The 27,767-nt window shown below is 52.2% G+C and overlaps 1 long non-coding RNA gene across 1 annotated transcript in view; it reads left to right on the top strand.

Annotated features, from left to right (window-relative positions):
- LOC143675919 (uncharacterized) overlaps positions 1-26,781 on the top strand; it is a 108,672-nt gene extending 81,891 nt beyond the window's left edge. The window contains exons 3-4 of the long non-coding RNA XR_013171680.1: positions 26,433-26,539; positions 26,654-26,781. This is a non-coding gene — a long non-coding RNA (uncharacterized LOC143675919). The remainder of the gene's footprint in view (positions 1-26,432; positions 26,540-26,653) is intronic.
- The last annotated feature ends 986 nt before the right edge of the window (positions 26,782-27,767 follow it).

Below are 27,767 nucleotides of genomic sequence, written 5' to 3'. Positions count from 1 at the left end.
TAGTGTTAGCGAGGAAAGGGGCCCAAAGTTATGGCCTGTAGGGTTTTTGTGACACGCTTGAGCCTTGGCACTCGACCAGGCACCGGGATTGGGGGACAGGAGAGCTGTGGCTGGTAGGGGCCTGAGTGTTCACAGGAGGAAACTGAAACAAGCCCAAGCAGGGTCTTGCTCCAAGTCACACATCTTGGGGTGGGTTTGGGACGGTGCGGGGAGGCCTGTCCTGGCTCCTGGTGTTTGTTCCACCTTGGGTTCTGTGACAGTGGGGGGGTCACGTTAGCGCTGCCCCTCCGGGAGAGCTGAGATCTTCAGCCCCAATTTCCCTCATCTTTGGATTGTGTTTACTGGAACATTGGTGACTGGGGTGCATTTCCCGCTGACCTGCAATTGCTATTTGCCTTTATTTTTCACTTAGTGTCTCTCGAAAGCCCACGTCCACAGTGACTCACTGGTGCTCTTACACAACTCTGTGTTTGACTCGCGCTACATTCTCTTCCAGAAGAAATGTGTTACGCTCTTTGGATCTTACAGCCACCAAAAATGAAAGCAGAATGATATTCTTGCTTTTTACAGCTATGAAGGCTGAGTAATGGAGACAATGTTTTGTTGGGAGAAACTTTTTGAAGGTCCTGAGATTTTGAGGAGTTTGTTCTAAATTGTCATTTTCTCTGCACCAGCCTTTTCTCTTTAATCTTTTATTTTAAAGCAGTCTTTTTCTTCGGGGTCACCCATACTGCATGGTGTTGCAGGACTGCTGGACGGAAGTCAGTTTCTGCCCCTAGTCTGGGGCACGTTGTCTAACCTCTCTGTGACTCAGTTTTCTCAACTGCAAAATGAGGATTAAGTACATTAATGCGATTTAAAGCACTGAATCCAGTGTGAAGTCCCTGATCATTCTGCCTCAGGGAGTAACTGCGAGGTGGAGATCTGACAGCCTGATAAAATCGCTGAGGCTCTGGGAGGCTCCACCCTAAAATACACTCTCTGCAGAGGCTCAGGGGCCACTTTACCCCCTCAGGGAACAGATCAAATGAGAAACCGTGTCTGACCCTGTGCGCCTGCCGCTCACGCCCAGCGCTGATGCTGCGCCCCAGTCCCTGCCCGCTGCTGCCGTACCTGCCGTGTCAGGACAGTTCACTTTTCTCCCCAGAATTAGAGGGCTATGTTTGATTCTGAGAGCCCAAATTCGTGCATAACCAACCCCCCCCCCCATATAGTTGGTGGTTAGGGTGTGAATTGAAACATTACCTATCAATGTGAAATGTATGGGGACTATTTCAATAAGTACATTGGGATACTGGAGTCATTTAACTGCGAAAACACAGAGCTGTATTGATGGAAACTAATTTACAGTTTGTGGGTTGATAGTGGGAATTTAACAGCAAAAATGTGGAGTGTCTTTAGTGGAAATATATTTTTGAACTTAGGGATATTCTTTGTTCTTTGTTTTATAGTACATCATTTTGGCAAATATATAAATTTTATAATATGTCACCACAAAATATTGAATAGTCAAGAAAGTTGTGTTCAGAAGGTGATAGGATAGGCATTTTGTTTTGTACCAAGTCAAATGATTTCATTATACATATGACAGGATTTTCTTGTTTTTAGGAGCGCATTGCATTTTTATTGCAGTTTAGGGATTTGCATTTTTTTCGGAGTCATACCTTTTATTAAATTTTCTTGATGTTATTTTGTTGAGTATTTTTCCTTTTAACATTATAGTGGAAATCCTTTAGCTTTGTGCTTTATAACTGCTATTTATATTCCTAATGGAAAATAAGACCTCAGAGGCTTCTAGAGTTTCTTTTACTGCCAGTCTTCTATTAAAAGACGGAATTGTTGATCTCTTAGGATAGAGGAACATTCGCCCTTGCTGTGTGTTACAGGTTAATATCCATTTCATAACGACTGCCAAAAATCAATCTTCAATGCTCAAATACCTTGCATTTCAGGCACTGGTTTGTGAGAAATCAGTATGGTTTTTGGCAGTTCTCTTTTATATAATAATGGTAAATCATATCAGTTGTTGCTATTATTTTTCTATCTATTTAAAAATATTGACATATAAATTTGGTAGTCCAGCGACTTGGAGTTAAGTCTTGACTTGTCTTTGGCTCACTTGGACAACTTCCTTAGCCCCTTGTACCTTTGTGCCTTCATCTCTCAAATGAAGAGGGAGGGTGTGCTGGTCTGAAAGTGTTGTGTACACCAGAAAAGTCATGTCCTTTAACCCTGGTTTAATAGCATGGGTGGAAACCCTCTTGATTAGATTATCGCAGTGGAGGCACAGCGCTCCCAGCTCGGAACCCCTGGCATTGGGAGCACTCGGAACCCCTGGCATTGGGAGCACTCGGAACCCCTGGCATTGGGAGCACTCGGAACCCCTGGCATTGGGAGCACTCGGAACCCCTGGCATTGGGAGCACTCGGAACCCCTGGCATTGGGAGCACTCGGAACCCCTGGCATTGGGAGCACTCGGAACCCCTGGCATTGGGAGCACTCGGAACCCCTGGCATTGGGAGCACTCGGAACCCCTGGCATTGGGAGCACTCGGAACCCCTGGTATTGGGAGCACTCGGAACCCCTGGCATTGGGAGCACTCGGAACCCCTGGCATTGGGAGCACTCGGAACCCCTGGCATTGGGAGCACTCGGAACCCCTGGCATTGGGAGCTGGAAGCAACAGAGCTGGGAACAAGGACGAGCAGACACCAGCCGCGTGCCTTCCCACATCACCCTTCCTTGAGCTGAGGTATCCTTCCTTGGATGCCTTACTTGGGACATATTTATGGCTTTAGAACTGTAAACTTGTAACTTATCAAATTCCTTCTTAAAAGCCATTCCATTTCTGGCATATTGCTTTCTGGTAGCATTAGTAAACTAATACAGGGGGACTGGGTCAGAGTAGAACATCTCAAAGTTTTCCTTCTCTTTCATTCTGAGATCTCACCCATGGTGTATTCTGGAGTAAATCAGGCAGCCTCAGGCTATAATGATAATGATGGGTGCAGAGAAGGGCATGTCTCATGGGAGCTGGGACAACAACTGTCTAGAAAGGAAGGTCCTAGTAGAGACTGCTCAGGGGTCCCACATAGACCCAAAAGTCTTGGCAAAATTAGGTGCTGTCCGGCCAGATGTCTGTAACAAGACTGCCATGCTGGGGCAGTGGGGGGGCGGGGGTCTCAGCTGGAGCCGTGTGGGAAAGTGTGTTAGTTAGATTCAGTTGTCAACTTGGCCAGGTGAGCATACCTAGTCTTGTTGCTGCGGACATAAGCCAATGGTACATGAACCTCATTTGTTGCTAATTACATCTGCAGTCGGCTAGGAGGCGTGTCTGCTGCAATGAGTGACGTTTGACTTAATTGGCTGGTGCTTAAATGAGAGAGCACAATGTAGCACAGCCTAAGCAGCTCAGCATTCCTCATCTCGGCACTTGCAGCTCAGCCCAGGCCTTTGGAGTTGCAGAAAGAAGTCACCCCGGGGAAAGCTGTTGGAAACCCAGGGGCCTGGAGAGAAGACCAGCAGAGACCATCCTGTGCCTTCCACGTAAGAAAGAACCTCAGTGGAAAGTCAGCTGCCTTTCCTCTGAAGAACCAACAAAATAAATTCCCTTTTATTAAAAGCCAATCTGTCTCTGGTGTGTTGCATTCTGGCATCTAGCAAACCAGAACAGAAAGCATCACAGCCAGCAGGTGACACTCACTGCCAGGCAGTAGAGGGACTGGGTCTGGGCGACAGGGCACCGAGTCGGGCCAGGAAATGGGTCTGGCCGCCGGGATTGGGTGAGAGCAGCCTGAGATGGAAGGATGGGACTGCTGCAACCAGAAGTCTGCAGTGTTGCCTGGGGTTCGTCCCTACCCAGATGCTGGGTCTGCTGCTGCAGAAACAGGAGCCCTGAGCTCTGCCAGCCGGAGCTGACAGGGTCTAAAGGCCAGCACATCTTAGGGACGATGAATGAAAAGGGGTGGTGAGTGGTCAGAGTGACCTCACCTCCGTCGGCACGGCTCCTTCCTCAAGACCGCAGTAGAGCTTTTTATTTCCACAAGACAAAGGAGAGAAATGATGGAGGAGGAGGGTAGGCACGCAGGGAAGAAGTTTATAAAGAACAGGATATGTTTTAGCTAGAAAAGGAAAGATGTTTCCTTGGTTACAGATCTTTATATGTGGTAGAATTATGGTAACAACACTTTTAGGAAAATTACTTGATTGCTAGGAGGTATAAGTGTTTTTCAACAGATATTTCATTAAACAGAAATCAATTGAGAACCTGCTGTATGCAAAGCTTTGAACTGAGGGCTCCAGGGGATGAAAACTTATACTCAGTGCCCACCCCCGCACGTCATACTAGAGCTGAAGGGAAAGGGTGCAAGACCCTGGATTGAATGACAGCAGGAGCCTTCAACACGCAGTGAGAATGCTGTGGGCCTCGAGAGTGACACCTTCTCTCCTCAGTGCTGGGCTTACTGAGAAATGAAACAAACCTAGGCTGCATGGGGGAGCCACGTTTCCTTGTTTTCTAGTGGATGGAGGCCAGGTGAGGGTGCACGCGGCTCAGCCCAGGGTCCCGAGGCCACTTGCCCCAGGCTGAGGTGTTTGGTCACTGTCCATCCCTGGCACACTGCTTCTTCCCCAGTGGTCACAAAGGAGCCAGCCCCTGTGGGACAGCTTCTCTCTGAGAGGAAAGGGAAGAGCCGAGTCTATCACTGCAGACGTATTCTTCCCCACTCTACTCGGTCCTGGAGCAGATCAAGGGCTAGAGAGATGCCTATAAGGGGCTGCTCATGGCAGGTTCACTGGGGGTGAGGAGAAGCATTTCCCTTAACCGAGGACAACAGAAAAATATAAGGAAGTCCATGCCAAGTGCCAAAGGGGCCCAGAGCTCAGGTGCCGGAGAAGGGAAGGGGCCCTGTGGACCAGAGTTTCATGGAGGGAGGAATTCTAGCTGGGCTTTCTGTGCACAGAGCTCTGGTCTCGGCCTGGAGAAGGGCCCGGTCATGGGAGAAAGGGTGAGGAGGTCGAGGGGGAGGAGGGCAGTGGGGACTGAAGGAAAGGGTGGCGGCAGGAAGCAATGGCGGATAGGGTCTTTTAAGGGAATATGTGATGGGAGGGACGGTGGAGACCCACGAACTTGAGGGCGGGCATCTGAGTCTCCTCCTTCAGTGACCTCCATTACCAGCTGAGCTCCTGGGGCCTGCCGCAGTTTCGTCATCTGCAATTGGGAGCGTTGGGTTAGCTGAGTAGAACGAAAGGCGAGACCAGAACCCAGTGTGCACCTTCTCCTTTACAATGCGAGGGGGACGGACGGAGAAGGCTCACTAGCCAGCCGCAGTCTCGGGGCGAGGCTGGGTCCTTTCCTGGGGTGCTGGGTGGAGAAATGCGCCTACAGCCCATTGCCAGCCGCAGCCCTGAGGCCCTGCTGTCCACCCCAGGCAGAGGTGCCCCTGCGAGCTGGGCTGTCCTTGAGCTGGGCCCTGGCCAGCAGGTCCTGCTCCATTTTCTCCGCTCCCCTCCCCTCCCACTGGCCAGCTCGGAGGTAGATTTTGGCTCTGGAGAAGGAGAGGATTTATGCGCTGAGGATGTCCTTTGGATCTCTTTCTAAATTCATAAACCTACTAAAATTCTGGGACAAGGAATATCCAAGTAGGGGCTGACCTTCCGTATCCTTACTGTGGTCCTTTAAACGGTAAGCCTCTTATTTATTGCTCCTCGATGAGATTTACGACACACCTTGAACAGCTGCCCGGTTTTTCAAGATTAGCAATGCAAATGCATTCCAAATGGGTCTCATCCTACAGAAGGGAAAATGGGCCAGAGGGGAGTGGCATAGCCAACCCATAAAGAAGTTGTTTTCAAAGCTTTTAATATGAATGGCTGCCTAGTTTTGCTCAGTAACAGTTTATTCATATGTGCCATTGAGTGTTCCTTAGAGCTGGCCTCAGCTCGTCCACTCGTCCGCTTAGCCACCCATGGTGAGCCCGTGAAGGCGCCTGTGTTAGGTGCGGGGACAGAAGGCCAGCACAGCGACTGGAACCTCTCCTTTCTGGAGTAGCTCTGGGGTGAGGGCCGGGAGACACCTGAGCACCCTACATGTGGGTCTGTGAACCCTGAGACCTGCTAGAAGGGACAAGAAGAGCTTGGGTGGACCCCCTTAGGCCTAGGAGGGTCTCCTGGGACATACCCCTCCCTCCGCCTGCTGCGCTCCTCTCAGCCTTGTGGCCCTGCCTGGCCCCTGAGTGTGGCCACCTGGGCCTGGACGCCCGTCCTAGGCACCTGACCCCGCGGACAGTGCGGCCTGGCTCTGTACCGACCTCACGCCACTCCTTTCCAGCAAGAGCTGAATCTGGTTCTTGAAGTATCAGTTAAAAACGAGGGTGTGGTGTAGCTGCTGCAATGGGGTGCCCCCGCCCCGTGCCCCAGTTCTGCTGGAGGTCAGGCAGAGGCTGGGTGCCCCGCGTTCCTCACGTTCACGACATGGCACAGCCTGCACCGTCCTTGCCACTCTGGTTTATGGTGAGCTCGCACCCTGACGGCCTCTGCACTGAAGCAGTCGGTGCAAATGCAACCGCGAAGGCAGGAGTTAAGGGATGATTCCTTTTTGCTTTCCACTATAACTGGAGTGGACAGGGAAATTCCTGAGGTCTCTGAATTGTAACCCGGCTGCCTTGGTCTCTGATTCTGGATGTACAGCCCTTATCATCTGCCCTGTGATTGTGAAGACCTCGGACTGGCCTTCATTCATACCTAGTTTTTCAGCTTTTGAGTTTGTGATCACTGAAGAGCCCCTAGTGTTTGCTAGTGAGGGTCTTGGGCCTGCCTGGAACGGACCCACCCCAAGTCCCAAATTGTCTCTATGGATGGAGCCAGCGCGGGCCTCCTGCCATGCACAGAAGCTCAGACTTTAACCTACAAGTTTGCAGGCGGCATTCCGTGGCCGTTCTGGGTTCTGTGATTGGGCATGTGGTTAGTCTGTGTGTGATCAATAATCAGTTCCCCTCTAATGACATCATCTGGGGCCATGTGCTCATTACCCTAAGCCCTGCCCACCTTCCCTCTAATTGAATGGCCCGAATTATGCAGTTTGGGGAGACAGACTCTGGGCCACGAGGCCACCTGCTCTCCTACTGCATGCCTGGGATACACTCTTTCTCTCTTTGAACCCGGCTCTCAGGAACTGGTCATTGAGTGTGTCAGGTGGAAAATCCACGGCCTTTGCTGGTAACGTGAGCCCCACAGGCGCCTCCTCAGTGTCCGTGTAACAGGAAGGAAAAAGGAAAGAAAGGGGAAAAGGGGAAAGTTTAAATGGTCAAGAAGTGAATACAGGAGGGAGAAAGTCACATTCCAGGAAAGCCTGGTCCGGTGCAGGGGCTGTGGAGTCTGGGCCCTGGGAGCCCAAGCCCACCGCCTGGGGTCCCCACCTTGTACACCCACTGTCCAGTTGCCCACACCCGCCCCAAGTTCCTCTCTGTGCAGGGGCCCCGCTTTGACAGCCATGCTTTTCATGGGGGGTGGGGGAGGACATGGGCCCCTTGGGGCCTGAACAGGCAAATCCAGACGTTCTAGGGGAAGGGATGCTTGGGTGCCTGGGGGGGGGGAGCCGCACAGGATGGGGATCGTGGAAGCTGGGGGACTCTCTAAGACAGCTTGTTCAGGGCCTCCTGCCCTGGGCTCAACTCATCTCCCAGGCCGCGGGTGCAGTTAGCAGCAGCAGCTCGGGGCTGGGTCTGGCCTCTGCGCTGACCGTGAGCCCACCTGGTAGAGAGAGTGCCGGGGTGGGGGGCGAGGAGGGGACACTCTCTCGCATCTCTTGGTGATCGACCCCAGCCTGCTGCTGGTGAGTGACCTGAGCTCCTCAGCATTTCCTGGCCCCTGACATGGCCAGCCACGGCCTGGACACTGCTGGGGAGGGGCAGGAAAGGGAAAGCTGGCCCTTGTGGCTGTCCATTCAAGGAGCAAAGCTGAGTGAGTTTTAACTAAAGCTGTGAGTGTTCAGTACCCAGGGGAGGTGCATGAGTCAGAAACAAATCAGGAGGAGTGCAGTGGGGAGGTTTCCTGGAGGAGGCAGGCAGTGAGGATACCTGAGCATATGAGAGGACGCAGGCAGTAGAGCACGGAGAGCAGAGGGGACTTGTGCCTTGAGGGACTTGGCCCTGCAGGGAGGACTTTCTTCTTCGGACACACTCATTTGGGACTTTGAGAAAATGAGTCAGGTGCTACCCCAGAAGAAAGGCCTTCGGGGTCTGGGAGCACTCAGTTTAGTGCTCCCTGATCAGGAGTGCTCCCTGATCAGGGCAGCAGGACACATGGGAAGAGCATCGGCTGAGCGCCGTGTGTGGGGCTGGCAGCAGGCCAGGCTCAGGGCTGGGACAGCTCAGTTGCTGCTCAGGGGCACTTTGTCCCAGGCTCGGGAAGGGGACTGCAGTGGAAGAACTCGGGGGGTAGGGGGGCTGTAGTGGGAGAACTCGAAGGAGATGGGGGCTGCAGTGGGAGAACTTGGGGGGTAGGGGGGCTGTAGTGGGAGAATTCAGAGGAGTTGGGGGCTGCAGCGGGAGAACTTGGGGGGCCTGGGGGATTGCAGCAGGAGAACTTGGGGTCGGGGGCTGCAGCAGGAGAACTCGGGGCCTGGGGGATTGCAGCAGGAGAACTCGGGGCCTGGGGGGCTGTAGCGGGAGAACTCGGGAGGTCGGGGGGCTGCAGCAGGAGAACTCGGGGGGTTGGGGGGCTGCAGTGGGAGAACTCGGTGGGGGGTCAGGGGCCAGGTGCAGTGTTGGGTCCTATTGGCAGGTCACTTACCTGCTGGACCTTTTGTTTCTTCACTGGAAAGCGGGATTGATGAGGCCTAAGGCGCCTCTTCCTCTCCTGACCTGGGAGTCTGCACACCAGGCAGGTGGGTGGCGGTGCTGCAGTGTGAGCGTCCTCGTGCAGCTGTGCGTCATGGTGAAAGCACATGGCCGGCCCCCAGCGGGCCCCTCCCGACCTGACGCTGGGTCACAGCCTGGGGCCCCGGGAACCACACTAAGTTTCTTACAGTTATTGATGGCCTGTGCGCGCAGTTAGTCAGAATTTATGCTGCGTTCTAGTTTGTCGATGTAGATAAAAGTGACAAATTACTGCACAGAACAGTTCACAGGGAACTAGAGTGGAGGGACGGAGGAGAGGAGGGAGATGGAAAGAAAAGATGGACGAGAAGGAAGAAGGTGGTGCAGGAAGAAAGGCAGAGGAAGGAGAGCTGGGGGGGGGCTGTGGGGAGGGCAGGAGAGCTGGGGGGGCTGTGGGAAGGGCAGGAGACCTGGGAAGGGCTGTTGTGGGGGGCAGGAGAGCTGCAGGGGCTGTGGGGAGGGCAAGAGACCTGGGAAGGGCTGTGGGGAGGGCAGGAGAGCTGCGGGGGCTGTGGGGAAGGCAGGAGACCTGGGGAGGGCTGTGGGGAGGTTAGGAGACCTGGGGAGGGCTTTGGGGAGGGCAGGAGAGCTGGGGAGGGCTTTGGGGAAGGCAGGAGAGCTGGGGGGACTGTGGGGAGGTCAGGAGACCTGGGGAGGGCTTTGGGGAGGGCAGGAGAGCTGGGGAGGGCTTTGGGGATGGCAGGGGACCTGGGGAGGGCTTTGGGGAGGGCAGGAGACCTGGGAGGGCTGTGGGGAGGGCAGGAGACCTGGGGAAGGCTTTGGGGAGGGCAGGAGAACTGGGGAAGGCTTTGGGGAGGGCAGGAGACCTGGGAGGGCTGTGGGGAGGGCAGGAGACCTGCGGAGGGCTGTGGGGAGGGCAGGAGAGCTGGGGAGGGCTGTGAGGAGGGCAGGAGAGCTGGGGAGGACTGTGGGGAGGGCAGGAGACCTGGCGAGGGCTGTGGGGAGGGCAGGAGAGCTGGGGAGGGCTTTGGGGAAGGCAGGAGAGCTGGGGGGACTGTGGGGAGGTCAGGAGACCTGGGGAAGGCTTTGGGGATGGCAGGAGAGCTGGGGGGGCTTTGGGGAGGGCAGGAGACCTGGGGAGGGCTGTGGGGAGGGCAGGAGACTTGGGGAAGGCTTTGGGGATGGCAGGAGAGCTGGGGGGCTTTGGGGAGGGCAGGAGACCTGGGGAAGGCTTTGGGGAGGGCAGGAGAGCTGCGGGGGCTGTGGGGAGGTTAGGAGACCTGGGGAGGGCTTTGGGGAGGGCAGGAGACCTGGGGAGGGCTTTGTGGAGGTTAGGAGACCTGGGGAGGGCTCTGGGGAGGGCAGGAAACCTGCGGAGGGCTGTGGGGAGGGCAGGAGAGCTGGGGAGGGCTGTGGGGAGGGCAGGAGACCCAGCCGGGGCAGAGACCAGCCTTCTGTCAGGCTGGCTGCAGCTGCTTGTTTCCTGGCTGTGACTCTCACCTTTGCTGTGATTGTTTCTTAATTAAGAAAACAAAAATTGAGGATTCTGCCAACTTGAGAGTTTGTGGCTCTAGATTTAAGAAAGCTCTGGGAAGCCCCTGGAGAGACCCGCAATGCTGAGGTCAGCCCTGGCCTCGGCGCCGGGGGTTTTGGTGCTAAGTGGCCCCGCCTGGCCTCCACGGGTGTGAGGATGAGTGTGAGCCCTTGGTGTGTCTGCAGGAACTATGGGTCGTTGCTGGAGACACCCCGGGTGCCGAGGTGGACGCCAGGGACTTAACCAGGTGGCTGTGGAGGCTGTGCATTTGGAGCGATGCTGGTTCAGAGCTGTTCGTTAGAAAAGGCAGGTGAAGGATAAGGCATTGCACATCAGAAGCGCTGAGCTGGAGCGAAAGAGAGTCCAAAGGGAAAGGAAGAGAAGTGGTAAGAGAAGCAACAGACTGAAAATCAGATAAAAATGCAGCAGTTAAATCAGTATGTGAACTGACATTCTTCTAAAAGGGTGCTTAAAACCTTTAAATGACAGAAATGTATCAAGTGTCTAACATCTCTCATAGCTGAATGGGTTTTGCTGCCAGACTTATTTTTTGCCTGAGCCTGGTCATTTTATTCTGTAGGAACTGTTCTTCTACTCTAACCAGATGATAAATGCCTGGCCTACAAATCAAAGCAAAGCGGCTGAAGCAGAGGTTGGAGGGCTGAGACGTATACCTGCTGCCTGCCCATGTGGCATGGTGAGGTATGAGCCCTGCTTTCCACTTGCCACGACAGGGCCGTCTCCCAAAGAACCAGAAGAGAGAATATGGCTTTTTTCTCCTTTATTATATAAGGAGCAATTTTAGCAAAGACCCTAAGTAGCAGAAATATATAACTTTATAGGCAAAACCCCATGAAATAAATTTGGAAATCTAACAAAACTTACCACCTAATCTATTTCATAAGAATGAGCCATGCCAAAACAAAACCAATTCTCTCAAATAAAATTTGGCCAAAGAATAAATCAAAACTGCAATTACATACCAGTGAGAAATTAATAACAAGGAGAGTGCTATATACATATTGTGGAATAAAGCCAGGGTTGTCAAAGAAAAAATCAATTGCATCTATTATGTTTTTTACTAAGGGAAAAATAAAACCCGACACGAGAAAGTAGTCATCAGTTTCTATTGACCCAAAGTTGTGAAATGTGCATCATAAGAAAATATAAACATTAGTTTGCCAAAATTAAGAAGCTGTTGATTGGTAAAACCAGGGATAGGTGGACTGCAGAGGCCGTGTCCCTGCCGGCTGCCCTCCTGTCTCCTTAGCGACACGTGGAGTTGGCTGCACATCTGGTCTCCGTGGACCAGGGCACAGCAGCGCCGTCGTCATCCTCGCACAAGGCAGGGCTCAGGCTGTGGCGCTGTGGAGGGAAGGGCTCAGAAGGCGGGAGCGGCGGCTGCCCTACGGCAGCGATGGCCAGGCCCTGTCACGGCCAGGAGGCCACGGTGGTCTTGAATAGTTTCTCTTCTATTAATTTCCTTCATGAGGGTGTGTGTCTATGAGAGGGATCATCAGACACTGCCCCCGAGGATGGAAGGCTTGGAGGAGACTGCCCGCTTTAACGAGAAGAGATGCAACCGGCATATTCTCTGCTCCCGGGGAACTGCAGTCCAGGAGGGAGACAGATGTGAACGAAGACTGTAAGGCGGCGTGAGCGACATGGATGCATGGAAGGACGCTCACCAGCGTTTGAGGGGTGGAAGCCATTGGCCCTGACTGGGGCCAGGCAAGCCTCCAAAGGGCATGTAAAGTGGGTGCCTACAGACGGGAAGGCGGGGTACAGCAGATGAGCGAGCAAGGCCCTGGGTGGGACGGCAGAGAACGTGCCGCGGGAAAGGCAGGATGTCTGTGTCCGCACCACGAACCCCCAGGTCGTGAGTGGACAGGGGTACAGCTCAAGGTCGTCCCCTCCAGACCCGGCTCTCAGCCCCTCTGAGGGAGGCCCTGGAAGGGGGTCTCAGTGTGGCGGACCTGCAAAACGCAGGTCCCGCCCCAACACCTCCCGTCTGTTGATAACTGACGTGGCTTTAACGAGGACCCAGATTTTCACTCCATGGAATGGAGACCAGCACAGGAGAGGAGAGTGATGTCACCGCCTGCTCCTGGGCCTCCACCCCCCCTGCCCAACAGGAGGCCGGCGGGCAGCCGTCTGGGACTCTCGGGTTTAAGAGACAGGGTGTTAAATGTCACCGGAATAAAATGGCTAAGTGTAAATCCTTCCTCCTGCCGACACTGTAGATGGTATCTAGTAGGAGCTTACACCGTGTTCTCTGCCTGGGAGAAGGGTGTTGGCCCCAGCGACCGCCTTTGCAGCATGTGCATTCATCATCATTCAGAGTCAGCTGGACTTTCGAAACCAAATAACGCAGGCATGCTTCTGTCTCTCGAGAATGAATTATTTATTTTGTTATATAAATTCCAAACCTTTAATATGCCTCTCAGGATGTGTCTGGCTTGGAAAATTACAAGACAGCTGCAAAAAAAGTAGGAACTGCTTTCCTACTTTTTCCCCAGAAATTAACTCTTCTTTAGACATTAGAAGTGGGCTAGTGATTGAATCTATTTCCGAATGTAGCTCTTATTAGTAGAAGATCTGTTGGTGCCTCACTCCCACTGAAAGAGCACTGAGCACTCATTCAGGGAGCACTGCTTGAAGGAGGAGAAGGCCCCCGGCCCTCAGGATACGTCTCCTTCCCAGGCCGATAGCTGTCCTGCTGGCAGTGACGCGGCCACCTTGATTCAGAGGCCCGGGAACCTCTGGTCTTCGCTGACGCCCCTCGGGTCAGTATTTCACATGGCTGGAGGAATCCGATGTCTTCAGCTGGTCTTGCGGCATTCTAAGAGCCCAGGGGACTCCTGCCTGATGACCCAGTTCAGCTGTAGCATCTGTCTGTGTCTTCTCCTCCAACATGTGCTCTTCTGGGGCCACCTCTGCACAGGGCGCTGTAGGCAGTAAAAGGGGTACGACCACACTTCCAACCTTAGTGACGCCTTCATGGCCTCCCTGAAGCTTTGCTTTGCAGGAAGGATGGCCAGCAGGGGCTAGGATTAATCAGGAAAGTGACATCTGAAATATCTGGGTGCCTCCTGTGAGCCGGCCAGGACTCTGCCGGGTGGAGATGAGTCGGGAAGTCATAGCAGAGGGAGAAAGATGAAACGTGAGGCAGGAAGGGGCAGGGCCTGTCTGGGGATGCTGAGCAGCAGCACTGGCTGGAAGCACAGGGTCGAGGGAAGGGGCAGTTGAGATCAGGCTGAAGTGGTCGATTCAGGACATGTCGTACCCTACCTGGAGGCCGGGCTGAGGACCTGGAAGTTTATTAAGTGGTTAGTGGGGTCATTGAAGGCATTTGTGCAGAGAAGTGACAGGATTAGAGGTTCCCGTGGGAACGCCTGAAAGACTGTATCAGATGTATTGATGGGGAAGAGAAAGAATTAGCCAAAAGTCTATCGCAGTCATTGATTTCATGGCAGAAGTAATGTATTAGGCAGCGGCAGTGCAGTTGTAAAGGTAAGGCTGGAGGTTAGGGCCATTTCCAAAAACATTTGGGAATTATCATTTGACTGAAAAGAAGTGGGCAGTGAGAAATAATCACAAGGGATTCAATCCAGGGTGACAGGGCTGGGGGCTGGGGTCTGGGGTGATGGCGCTGGGGTGATGGGGCTGGGGTCTGGGGTGACAGGGCTGGGGTGATGGGGCTGGGGGCTGGGGTGATGGGACTGGGGTGACAGGGTGATGGTTCTGGGGGCTGGGGTGACAGGGTGATGGGGCCGGGGGCTGGGGTGACAGGGTGATGGGGCTGGGGGCTGGGGTGATGGGGCTGGGAGCTGGGGTGATGGGGCTGGGGTGACGGGGCTGGAGTGACAGGGTAATGGGGCTGAGGGCTGGGGTGATGGGGCTGGGGTGACAGGGTGATGGGGCTGGGGGCTGGAGTGACGGGGCTGGAGTGACGGGGCTGGGGTGACAGGGTAATGGGGCTGAGGGCTGGGGTGACGGGGCTGGGGTGACAGGGTGATGGGGCTGGGGGCTGGGGCGATGGGGTGACATGGTGACAGGGTCGGGGGCTGGGGTGATGGGGCTGGGGGCTGGGGTATCACCTGCAAAGTGCGGCATTCTGCCGGAGTCTCCCTTCTCAGCTCTCGAACGAGTCCACTGGGAACGTCCTCCTGCCTCCTGCATGCCTGTGCGTCTATAGCCCTGTCACAGCATTTGTAACACTCTTCGCTCTGCCCGTTGTGTTTCACCAGCGGCATGTGACTGAGCGTCCGTGAAGGCGGATGTGCTCCACACGTAGGGGCTGCTCTCAGCTTCCACCTTGCTTGGGGAAGACTGCGGCAGGTGAAGTTAAGAGGGAGTGGCATTACATTCAGGCGTTTTGGGAACCAGTCATGGTGCTGGGTGGACGTGGACACGGCTGGAAGGTGGCCTCTTCCTCCCTCCTCAGTGAACAGGGGAGCCACGGCCACAGCCTTGTGGGGACCGGGGGGCTCTGCGGTGCCCATGCGGGGAACACCCTGCCTGCGGGCAGGAGCTGAGTCTGGGCCGGTCCCTGGAGGAGGAGGCACTCACTGGCTGTGGACTAGAGTCCGAGAAGCTTTATGGCGGAGACGGTTACGGATGAAAGTGTTTCCACTTACTGTCCAATGGCTCAATTGTGGAGTTTGTTGGCTCCGGTTTCAGAGGCTTCTATGAGGGGCTGGGATCCTCTGGCTGGCAGACACCCCTTAGTCCCTGTCTTCTCTGTCATGATGGCGCATGGGGTGCTGTCTTCTCCGTTACCCTCTGGGCTCTGCTGACTCCCACCTTCTGGCCACACCATGACTCTGCCCCCGTGGCCTTGTCTGGACAGAATCCAGTAACAGAACCAAGACCCACCCTGATTCCCGTGGGCCGCACACAGCCGAAGGAACTTCTCAAGAGGTCGTATTTACAGTGGGTTCACACCCAAAGGCATGGATCAAGGTTAAAACGTGTCTTTCTGGGTGGCCAAGCCATCACAATAAGTGATATTTTTGTTGTTGATTTATCTTGGTTTTGGTTGGGGCATGTGTCTAGGCTGAAGAGAAGGATCAGAATAAGAAGGAAACGAAAAATGACGGAGAGACAGACAGAGAGAGAGAGTGAGAGAGAGGAAGAGAGAGAGAGAGAATATTGATTATTTGATTGTGGGCCAAACCCTAGAGGAAGCGGGAGGGGGGCGCGGTGCAAGGACTCAAGGCATCATGTGATCCCCGAGTCCAAGTGCCTTTCTATCTTCAATCGGAGGGATGAGTGGCCACTATCTTTCTAACTAAGCTTGGGCACTTAATAGTGGGTCTGTGGGGGCCCCGTGGAGTGGGATGTATTGGCCCCTGAAGTTTCGTCTCACACAGGTTCCTGGTTAACCTGCGATTTTCCTGGCCAAGTCTGGGAAGGGGCAGAGAAGAGTAGGAGAAAGCTGACCTTTCAATTGTTAGAATAATAAGGTAATTCTGAATTGTAGAATTAGTCAAGGCACCTTTCTGTAGATATGCACATCAAAAGGAAAAGCAAGTCCAACTTCAAAATGCTGCCTCATGATGCACAATCAGAATGATTCAGTGAAATGAGAAATGCAGCAGAAGTGCTCTGATTCACCCAGAAACTTTTGTTGAAGTGGTAGGTACTTTGAAAACCCTTTCACCTCTGTAGGATTAAGGTAAGAATTCTGTGTTGAGGAGGAAAACAGTTCTTGTCTAATTTCTGGAGAAGAGAGGAAGATGTGCTGGGAGAAGTTTGGATCACAGCACGTTGGTTGATACGTAATAATTTGTTGAGCAGACTCAATCCTAGGCATGGGCTTTCCTTGTGATTTGGCACCTAGAATCTGCCCAGCACAGAAAGAAGCTAGATTCTACACTTAAAGTGTGTTAAATAATAATAAATTAAACTTTTTTTCATTCTCAAAGCAGTAATAAAATAGATTATTTCAAAAATCTATTTCTGTTGATTTGGCAACAAGACAAAATGGGTATTAATTTATGAAACCTTTTATTGGTTAAAAAATACGGTAATTCCTAAGTTCACCTTACCAATGTAATAATATATTTAAAAAAATTCTTTAACAACTCTATTTTCAATAGAATTTCTTAGTTCTTTTCACTAAAAATCTTATATTTCTTTCACTGAAGTTTGTCTCAGCATCTCTGTGAAGCTTTTCCCCACTTCCCCGTATCTAAATGATCTCTCCCCTGTGAATATTTTCGCTTTCTTTTACTGTTAATACAGCGTTCATAAAGAAAAGTGCATTAGCAAACAGTCATCAGGCTAGCACGGCGCTTTCTGCCACCCAAGTCGGGAGACAGTGCTTTGCCCCCCGCCCCCTCCGTGTCACCCCCAGCTGCAGCCCCCACCCCACCCTCTGGGGACGGCGCTCGGACTTCTGTGTCCATTTCCTCTCTTCACTTTGTACTTTTCGCCCCATGTTTGCATCTGTGAACAGTTCGTGTCGTTCCTCTCCCTGGGAACATTCTAGGAACGAGGGCGCACTGAGTACGCTGCGTTGGGACCTGAGCTCCGTGTTGCCTCCAGGGTCAGCTGTGCTGGAGCTGGTGCGGCTGCTCCTTTCCCGTTGTGGGTGCAGGTCCAGTGAGGTCCCTCGACCCGAACGCCCTCCTGCTGACCGTGGCTGCCCCTCGGGGGGTCATGGCAGATGTTTCTGTAAACACTTTTGTCTGGGGGCCCTCGTGGGCGCCCGCCTGAGTTTCTCTTACAGTTCTCGAAGCCTGTGCATCGCTGGGTCGGCATAGGGGAAGCTGTTAGGACTGCAGATGGCTGCGCCGCCCTAGGCCTATGGAATCAGGAACTCTGGACGCGGTGTCCAGCATCTGTGCTTTGACTGGCCCTCCAGGTGACTCTGAGGTGCATCAAAGAAAAGCTGTTTATGAGTGGTTACACCAATTTATGCTATGACCAACGTTGTATTTTGTTAAGCCTGTGACTTGACTGCATAAAATCTGGGACCCTGTTATAAAAGAAAGGTTTGTTAATTTAAAACATGCTTATACAAATTCAAATGCATTGCTATTTCTTCATGGGGACTAATCTATTCTTATTGTTCTTCACTTTTACCACCATTTTATCTTAAATTAATTAGTAATTTGAGAGTAGGTAATTCATGCAAAGGTTGTACAGTTCAAAACATGCGGAAAGGTATAAAGGCAATGGGGCACGTCTCCCTGCAGCGCTTCAGTCTCTCATGTCCCTTCCCCTGAGTCAGCCGGTACAGTCAGCTTCCAGTGAGGGCTCAGCCGTCACCGTTCTGTTGACTCTTGTCTGAGCATTTCGGATCAGGGGCCCCTCTGGTGTCCCACGTTAACCCTGCGGCTTTCTTCAGCTCAGGCATCTGTAACAGTGCATGGTGATTGTGTAGCTTATTTTCTCCCACTTCACACCTGGAAACCTTCGCGCATGAAGATGGCGTCTTGTCCCCACATCCTGAGTGTTCTAGTTTGTTAGCTGCCGGAATGCAATGCACCAGAAACAGAATGGCTTTAAAAAAGGGGACTTTAATAAATTGCTCGTTTACAGTCCTAAGGCTGAGAAAATGTCCCAATTAAAACAAGTCTATAGACATGTCCAATCTAAGGCATCCAGGGAAAGATCTTGGTTCAAGAAGGCTAAAAAAGTTCAGGGTTTCTCTCTCAAGTGGAAGGGCACATGGTGAACATGGCGTCATCTGCTAGCTTCTCCTGGCTTCCTGTTTCATGAAGCTCCCCAGGAGGCATTTTCCTTCTTCATCTCCAAAGGTTGCTGGCTCATGGATTCTCTTCTTCGTGCTGCTGTAGATTCTCTGCTCTCTCCAAATCTCCAATCTCCAAAATGTTTCCTCTTTTATAAAACTTCAGAAACTAATCAAGACTCGCCCAAATGGGTGGAGACATGTCATCACTTAATCCAGCTTGACAACCATCTTGATTACATCACATCTCCAGGGAGATGATCTGATTACAGTTTCGAACATACAGTATTGAATAGGGATTAGAAGAAACGGCTGCTTTTACAAAATGAGAATAGGATTAAAACATGGCTTTTCTAGGGTACATACGTCCTTTCAAACCAGCACACCGAGCCCAGGCAGGCTGGTGGCAAAGGCACCTCATGGAGACGTGGCCGGCACCATCCAGCCGTGCCTAGGCCTTCGGCTCTGTGGCCCTCTCGGTCCGCACGTCTGCTCTCCCAGCTGGTGTTTCTTTCCCAGTGCGTTTCCCCTGGGGCCGGCAGCGGGTGGGGGATCAGCCTCTGCTGGCCCAGAGGTGCTCTGAGGAGGCATGTGGCCCCGGGGCAGACCCTCCGTTGTCACCGGCGACTGGGGGCCAGACGCCCCTTGGCTCAGGGGAGTCGTGACCTCGGGCTTTGGGCTCCTGGGAAAGTCAATGTTTGCTGGGCAGCAGTTTCCATCTTTCCCCCTAAGTGAGGTCTCCTTATTCTTGCCACGAGTTGGGGGCGCTGGCTCCGGCCCTGCTGGGCTCACTGCCGTGGGCTTGTGCCTGCGGCAGAGGCTGCCTCAGGGTCAGGCGGAGAGCGGCCGGGTGGGCCTGCAGGCTGAGCACTTGTCTTTTACAGTCTGTATTCATCAAAGTAACCACTCAAAAGAATAGCAAGCAGGTTGGTTGGTCTTTCCGCCTCCGGGCTAAGGGGCCTTCACTGCCTTCCCGGGTTCTCTGCATTTTTATCTGCAGCACGAAGGGCTGAGGAGAGGATGAGACGCCCCTGGGTGTCTGGTAGCCTGGGGATGCGCTCCAGGAAGGGCCCCTGTCCTCAGCCTGCGTCCATGGAAACAGGAGTGAAATGCCTTTTCTCTGCAGAGGGGCGAGTGTGGCATGGCCAGATGCCGACCCAGCGCCGTCCTCCACGCAGCCGCCGCGCCAGGACCTTCCCTCAGGCCGGTTGCAGAAACACCCGCCGACGAGAGGTGGAAGCTGGATCCTTTCTGGGCTCTCCTGAGTGCCAGCTGTGTACTGGAGAAATGAAAGTAGAGAGGTAGAGCGACACATACTCACCTGGGCAGCTCTCCAGGGAATGTCGTTGGTGACACGAGGGGGGCGCAGAGCGTCCCTTACGAGACGGGCCCATTCGCCTTCTTACCCCCAGGGGCTGCCCAGACGCTCGGCATGCCATGCGGCCTCCCTTCCGCGAGGACCAGGCCGGGCGGCCGCTTCGGTGGGCCCGGGAAAGGATTTGGGCAAAGATGGGAGAGAGAAGGAGCGAGACTGTTGTTTCATTTCAGGCTCTTTCTTAGCGTCTGCGGGTTTTGCCTTGAGCGAGCGTCACTCTCATGGAAGCGAAAGGACCCCCGGGCGGAGGCGCAGGGCCCCGACTGCGGGACCCCGTTTGCAGCCCATGGTGGTGAAGGTGTCGCCCACGAGGCCGCCGTGGGGAGCAGGGGAAGGAACTGTCTCAGTAAATCTGCTTTGGCGCCTCGATCCGCGTGGCAAGGCCGCCGAAGGGCCCTTAGGGCGCGCGTGAGTGGGTAGGAGGCCGCGGCTGGCAGTGCCTCGTCCGCACCTCTCCGCAGCTGCTCTGTGCCCTGGGTCCGACGGGCCTCCTGTCCCCGCGTGTGGCGGGGTCCTGAGGCTGCCCACTCGCCTGCACTGCTTTTTCCAGGACGGAGACACCGTGGAGTGTGAACGTCTTAAATTTGAGGCTGCCAAACAGAGGGCGGGCATCGCGGTGTGAGGGAGGGACCCGGCAGACTGGGGGGAGGTTGCGAGCGGGCGCCCCGTGAAGCAGGACCTGCCTGGTGGGTCCACATCAGTGGCGCTCCTGGCATACTGTAGGTGCTTATTAAACATCCTTTGAACAGGTCAGTGACTGTTCTTATCCTCCTTAAGTTTTAGAGAAAACAACAAAAGCCACAGCTGTGCAGGTTATCAGCATTTCCTGCCCTGCTGTCTTTGGGGGCGGGGTGGCACGGGGGAGGCACAGGGGTTTCATGGGGGTAGCATGGGGTAGGCACAGGGGTTGGCACAGGGGGTAGCACAGGGGTGGCACGGGGGTGGCATGGGGTGGCACAGGCAGTGGGCTCAGTCACATTCACACAGTAGTGCCAGCCAGGCACCTCGGATTGACTTTCTCATTTAGTTCTCATGAGCTAATGTGGCATATAGTATTTATTCTCCTTTATAGAAAAGAAAACTGAGGCAAGGAGAAAGACTGAGCAGTTTCCTAGAAAGTTGTGGAGCCTGTTAACATCTGCCTGATTTAAAAACGTCGTTTCTACCGTTCTCTACACTGTCCGGCGGTTGAAGCAGCTTCTTTTGGCCGGTTGAAGCGACTTCTTTCCCCACTTTCTGTGCTCCTCTGTGTTCTGGCTCCCCAGGCCTGTGTCAGACACTGGACCTGGTGCAGCGAGCCCACTGGGGCTGTCCCTGGGTCCCTTCCTAACCTCCAAGGCATTGCCTCTGCAGCCTGGCTGTGCCAGCCAAGCCCCATGCGGAATTTGGTTTGGGGGCAAAGTGAGAACCAGGAATCTAGCTTTGATTTTCTACCAGATCAGCTGGGTCCCACTCCGCATACTGAGTACTTCTTCCCTCTCCTCCGACCTTGAAATGCCGTCTCTCCTCACCTGGACTTGGGGCCTGACACTCAGTTCCTCTGTCTGCCATGAATTGGAATGCCAATGCTACCCATTAAATTGTGGGCGCTGCACAAGGAATTTTAATGCCTAATACATAAATATTAAATTGGTCATAATCGCTAATTTTAGAAAAGTCCTTTATTCTTAGGCAGTTGCTTTTAGAATTCTTTTTAAATTTATAAAAATAAATGTAGACATTTTATTGTACAGTACATTTGTACATCAATCTGCATATAATTGTCCTCTTAAAAACCTTGCCAGCTTATCTGGGGAAATAGCATGCTGTCCATGATGCTATGTTTCTTTTATTGCCCTTAGAAAAGCCTGTTTCCATTACCTAGGTCTACACATTTGTCACTGAGTTCATCCAAAGTACTTTTTAGTTTTTGTTTTCACTGTCTCTTCTCTGTTATTGCAAAAATGTAAGTATCGATTTATGAACATTTGTGTCATAACCAACTTCATTAGATTTTATAGTCTGTCAGTTGCTTTGCTTACATTTTTCAGATCATCAAATCATTACAAACAATAGTAATTATATCTTTTCATTTTTACGACTTGTGCCTCATTCATTGAAAAACAGTGCTAGTACAATCACCTTTACATTATTAATGGGATAATGGGCTTTTACCACTAAATATGCTATTTTTATTGATTTAAGATAGATATTCTTTAAGAACATTTTTAAATTATAAGTTACCTGTAACATAATATTTAGTACTATTTAAAATAATATAGGATGGTTGTGCTCAAAGTGCTTCAGAATCCCCGCTTTCAGAGAAAACTCCTTTTGGAAGCTTAGAAACCATTCTCCTAGATTTTGTGTGCAGTTTGATGAATTTATCCAATTGCATAACCATTATGCCAATCTGGTTTTTGTACATTTCCACTGTCCCTAGAGTCTCCCCTGTGCCTGTTTGCAGTCAGTGCTCACTCCCCGTCCCACTCCAGGCGGCCACCCTTCGCTGTCTTTCTGATTTTTCCTGTCTCGTGTCGTCTTTTAATGATTGCACAGCATCCCATTATATGGACGAACCAAAATTTATTTAGCTGATTTCCATTACAGATAATGCTGCAAGGAGCATTATCACACACACACACACACACACACACAAACAAACTGCATTTGCACATCTTTGTGAATATTTTTATAGGTTAAATATGCACATTTTGGTACATTTGGGGAGTAGCCCTACAAAATGCCACGTTTTATATTCACACTGCCTATTCTATTTGGAATTCACAGCAAAAGTTCATAGAAATATAAACAAGCAAAGCCCAGACATTCCTTTTGCCTTCCGACTATTGAAGGAAGAATTTTTTTTAATATTTTTAACTTCATTTCAGGAGCTTTTGAAAGGCCGTTTCTATTTATTTTGAGGAAGAGTGCAGTATTGGAAGTAGTGTGCAATTTCCTTTCTCCCTATGTGCAGCCAATAGCATAACTTCCTCACTAATATCTGGCTTGAAAGCTGAGAACATTGCCTGTTGCTAGAGAATTAACTTGCTGAGCTGCCTTTGGGCGACATTTGTAGTTAAGATCTAGAAGGTATTGTGTAAGAATCTCGTGAACTTTGCAGGTGATGGGAGCCTTTCAAAGTGGAATCAAACAGGAATGTGAGAGGCCAGAATGCTGGGTGGAAACCAGCAAGTTTGACATTTATACAGGGTATTTCTTCTCTGCAAGGCGAGCAGACAAGGTGGAAGGAAAGAAAATTAGCCGCATCTTCTAAGCTGAAGGCACAGCCCAGAGCCCAGTGAGCCCAGAAGATAATGGGACTCCTGGAGAAGTCGGTGGGTGGCTCCAGGGCAGGGATGTCAGGTGAGGGGAAGAGGTGAGGAGGTCAGCCCCTGCTGGATGCGAGGGACAGAAACTCACTCAGGTGATGGCATCTACTCACATCTGCTCACATACATTCACATCTACTCACAAGCACATCTACTCACATACACTCACATCTGCTCACATACATTCACATCTACTCACAAACACATCTATTCACATACACTCACATCTACTCATGTACACTCACATCTACTCTCATCTACTCACATCTACTCACATACACTCACATCTACTCACACATCTACTCATATACACTCACATCTACTCACATGCACTCACATCTGCTCACATACATTCACATCTACTCACAAGCACACCTACTCACATACACTCACATCTACTCATCTACTCACACTCACATCTATTCTCATACACTCACATCTACTCACATTCACTTAATCTACTCACACTCACATCTCACAAACACATCTACTCACATACATTCACATCTACTCACAAACACTCACATCTACTCACACTTACATCTACTCACAAACACATCTACTCACATGCACTCACATCTACTCACAAACACATCTACTCATACTCACATCTACTTATATCTACTCACATGCACTCACATCTACTCATCTACTCACACTCACATCTACTCACATTCATCACATCTCACACATCTCACAAACACATCTACTCACATACACTCACATCTACTCACATATATTCACATATGCTCTCATCTACTCATGTACACTCAGTGACTTCACGGGACACGGGACCACACATGCACATGTGCACAGGAGACCAGGAGAGGCTGGACAGTCTGGTCTCAGGAGAGTGGGGCTGCAGATACCACCTTCACGTCTCCTTAACTTGTTCACCTGCCTTGTGGACGTCCGTTCAAACAGCCACTTGCTGACTTCCAAGTAACTAAGGCATTTGTGCCTTACTTACTCACCTTTTCAGCCCTGCACGGTTTTCTGTATTTCATAGCTCTTGCACATACCTTCTGCTTGCTTAGACCTTTCTCTCTTGCATGATGAACTTTATCTCATTGCATGTCTTCGGTGTAGCCTCCACTTCTCCCTCATGCTCTCAGGATTTAAGTTCAAGTTTTTGAGAGAACGTCCTGGTCCCTGTTTTCATGCCAGGCCACATCACAAATGACTGTCTCCATTTGGATTAGGTTTCTTTGGCTCTATGATAACACTTGGTTCTATCAGCTCAGGCTAGGAAATGGAGTGTCACAGGATGTAACGCCCACCCCGAGCTTTCCCTCTATAGGGTGGAGATGTGGTCAGCTTCTCTTAGAACAGCTGTGGCATGGCCTGATCTGTAATTGTCGTGGCTGTGAAGCCATGAGGGATGGGAGACGGAAAGCACAGCTGGGGATGGCAGCTCGGTGGTGGCATGTCTCCTTTCACTTTCTAGGAGGCTGGCCCAGGTGTGTGGTTCTGGTTTTCTTCCTTTTTTTAGATGTGAATGATCAGAAAACAGTCTTAGCAGCCTTCAGACAGGTGAAATTACAGAAACAAGTTGCCCCAAGTATTGAAGAGCCAACTGATTTAGTAAGTGGACTGATGTCTACCAGTGTTTATTTTTCTCCACCTACCAGCCGCACCCATCCTGCCAGTCTCAGAGGCTCAGCTGCTGCTCCTCGCCGAGCCCCCTTGCTCTGAGCTTCAACCCTGCAGCAGCAGGAGAGCTCTGTGGGGGAACATCACTTCCCTCCCCTGTGCTGCCCCTCACCCACGAGGCAGTCGGGGGGCTGGGCGGCCCAGGGGCTGGTCTGCAGGCCATGACGTGTCCTCACCCCTGAGACCCGGAGCAGAAAGCTAGCTCTCCATGGCACTTTCTCCAGAGGTCTCTGAGATTTGCTAGCTCTCGGTTCAGTTTGGTTGGAAGTCTCGCTGCATATGGATATTCCTGCTTCAATAGATATTAACTTGTTCCATGTCAATAACATTTGTGCTTCTAGAAGGAAAGTGTAGCAGTGGCAGTAATAGGCGATTCGCTGTAAGTGCATGAGAGAATATGCACTGGCCTCTCCCACAGAGGGAAACTTCCCTCCAGGTCTGCCCACAGGGCCTGGGCTGTGGCTTCCCAGCAACTCTCTCCTCGTTTCCACTTGGCAAGGGGAGAGCACGGGTGATAAGCAACTCTGTAAATGATAGAGATGCCGCTGCTTCAGAACCTCACTTCTATCTGTAAACACAGCTAATGATTACCGTTTATTGAGCACCTACCTGGTGACCGAAGCAGTTTCTTAATTATCTTATTTTGTTGTAATGATGAAAACAACAATGGCCAACACTCATTGACTATCTTTGATGCACAAGATGTTGTTCTATGTTTCACAGATTTTCTTTTCACCCGAACTTTTTAATATGGGAACAAGATCATTGGTATTTCACCCTTTTGCAAATCAGGAAATAAAATTTAAAGATATTAAATGAATTGGTCAAGGTTACTGATGTAGTGAGTGGCAGAGCGAGGACTTAAATCCGCTCTTCACAATTCAGCGTCCAGCACTCTTCCCACTGCACAGGACTCGTAAAGGTCAAGGGGCAGTGCATCCCTTGGCCACACAGAGTGGACCCTGTTTGCTGTGGAGGGCGGGGAACGCTGCTCAGGGTCCAGGGCACTGCAGGCCACAGGGCTGTGTGTGTTCTCGGCTTTTTGGCTGCATTCTCACCTCGCTTCTGCCTGGCGATCCTCCAAAGGCAGGAGGCTGCTGCTCTGACTAGACAGTAGCGCTCGCTCGATGGGGAGGGGGGCACCCTTGGCGACTGTTCTTGGTTTGCTGGACAGCTTTGGGGTGCAGCCCGTGGGGGTGCATGTGTTGCCAGCTCTGACAGGCACTGCCAACCTCTGCTTCCCTGAGCCGAGGTCAGTAAGTTGGCAGTTCCAGCCGAAGGTGCCTTGGCCATAATAGACCGTGGCCTGACCAGGCAGCTACATGGGCTCATAGGAGTCAGCAGGGAGGAAGGGGCCCGTCCAGCATAGCTGTGCTCCGAGAAAGTTGTCGCTGTTACCTAAGTGCCCTGACATCCACGGTAGAAAACGTCCACGTGCCGAGCACCAGGAGAAATGGGGCTGCGGCCTCCTCAGAGCCATCTGGGATTTCGATCCAGGATAAAGCCCTGTGGAGCCTTTTGTGAACTGTAGAAGATGTTCTTTGGAGACATTATCTGGTGTCATCACTGTCTCAAGACTACACATCTCAATCAGAATTTGTATAAACAATGGACAAGCCAACTCACAAGACTAATGGCCAGATATGATCACGCCTGCATGGGGCCTGGACAGAGGGCAGGCAGGGCTCCGGGGGGAGGGGGGGGGGCAGGCAGGCCTGGAGGCTGGGGCGGTGGAGGTTTGCAGGCCAGAGGGGAGGCCTGGAGCCTGGGGTCGGGGGGTTTGCAGACCAGGGGGTGACCTTTGTAGGCTGGCTTGTGGGGGGCAAGTTTGCAAGCTGGCAGGGGAGGTTTGCAGGCTGGGGGGCTATGTTTGCAGGTTGGGGGTGGTGGGAGGTTTGCAAGTCAGGAGGGGAGGGGCTTGCAGCCGCAGCCCTGGCTCAGAGGCCCTGCGGGAGCCTGTCCTGGGAGCTCGAGTTCCAGGTCACCTCAGCTCCTGGTGCCTCTTTGTTCTTTGGGCTCAGCTCCTGCAGCCTCGTGAGCAGCGTCCTCATAGCAGACCCCAGCAGGGCATTCACTGATGTGCAGCTGACCACAGAGAAAGTCGTCATGTCTGAAATATCTCCCGAGGGTATGGAACAAGTTTCACTTCGGGTACCCCACATCGTTCCCCTGGGATTCAGTGACAGAAAACGAGCAATTCCTAATATTGCCTCCTCCCCTGACCCCCATTGTGCTCCTCCAGCTTCTTGGCACCATGCTGACCCTTCCGGCAAAAGAAATGCCCTGAAACCACAGAGTCAACTGCTTACCAAATGGTTGTAAATCGAAGTAAATGCACAGGTCGGAGAAAGGCTGAAGAATTAAAATCATCTAGGTGGAATTTGGTGTCTTTGCTTTGCTTTGTTTGGGCGTTTTCTCCTGCCGATCGCAGGCCTTTGGGGGCCCGACAGCAGTGCCAGCCCCTCTGCTCTGCTGTGTCAGCCACGAGGGTGGCTTTCTCACCAACAGCCCTAGCTCGAAAAGGGAAAACTGTGAACTGTTCTCTGTGCACTTCTAAGTAATACTGAAGTTGCCTTTGCCTCTCTACAGTCCAGTCATCACTTCTTTTTAACGTGCAGCTCACTTTCAGCTTGACTAGGAAGAAATTCCAGATGCTGTGGATGGGGTCTGCATTCCCCGTGATGATCCTTCTCGAACGGGGCGACTTAAATCCCCAAGTGCCGTCCTGGCTAACTTGGCGGAGCTGTCACTCTTGGCCAGGCTGCTGCAAGGCTCACCTGGGGCATGTGAAGACGCCTCCTGCCCAGCGCCTTGGCCAGAGGCTTGGAGTAGATGATCCGGGTGAGTTAAAGGACCACGGAATGCATCGGGTGTGCCGTGGCTGCGTGGCCCCCAGCTCTGCACCTGTCACCTGACGGAACATAGGTGTGCGGCCCACGGTTGATGGAAGACATTTTTTCCTTCTTTCTTCCCCTTTCTTCCTCATTCTCTCTATACCTCCCTCCCTCCCTCCCTTCCTTCTTTCTTTCTTCCTTCCTTTCTTTTCTTCCCTCCGTCCCTTCTTCCCTCCATAGGCCTCCCGCCATTTTACGGGGCTTATGTCCCTGCAAAAATTCACTTTTAATTAGTAAAGGACATGGACCCTCTCACCGAGCCTCGTGTGTGCATTTAAACGTGGAGAGGCAGAAAAGCCTCCCAGCTCCAAAGAGGTAGCCAGGTTCCTTTAGCTTCCACCACGGCCTGGGGGTTCCCGCTGCAAGGCCAAGGAGCTCTCACGCGCCGGGGACTTTGTGCTCAGTGTTGCGGCTCCTGCTGCCGACATTCTTTCCCCCGCGCCATGGGGGCGGCTCTGATGC

This window comes from Tamandua tetradactyla, chromosome 3, assembly GCF_023851605.1.
Source record: "Tamandua tetradactyla isolate mTamTet1 chromosome 3, mTamTet1.pri, whole genome shotgun sequence".
NCBI lineage: Eukaryota > Metazoa > Chordata > Mammalia > Pilosa > Myrmecophagidae > Tamandua > Tamandua tetradactyla.
The sequence above is the reverse complement of the archived record's forward strand: the minus strand, read 5'-3'. Positions and strand labels throughout refer to the sequence as shown.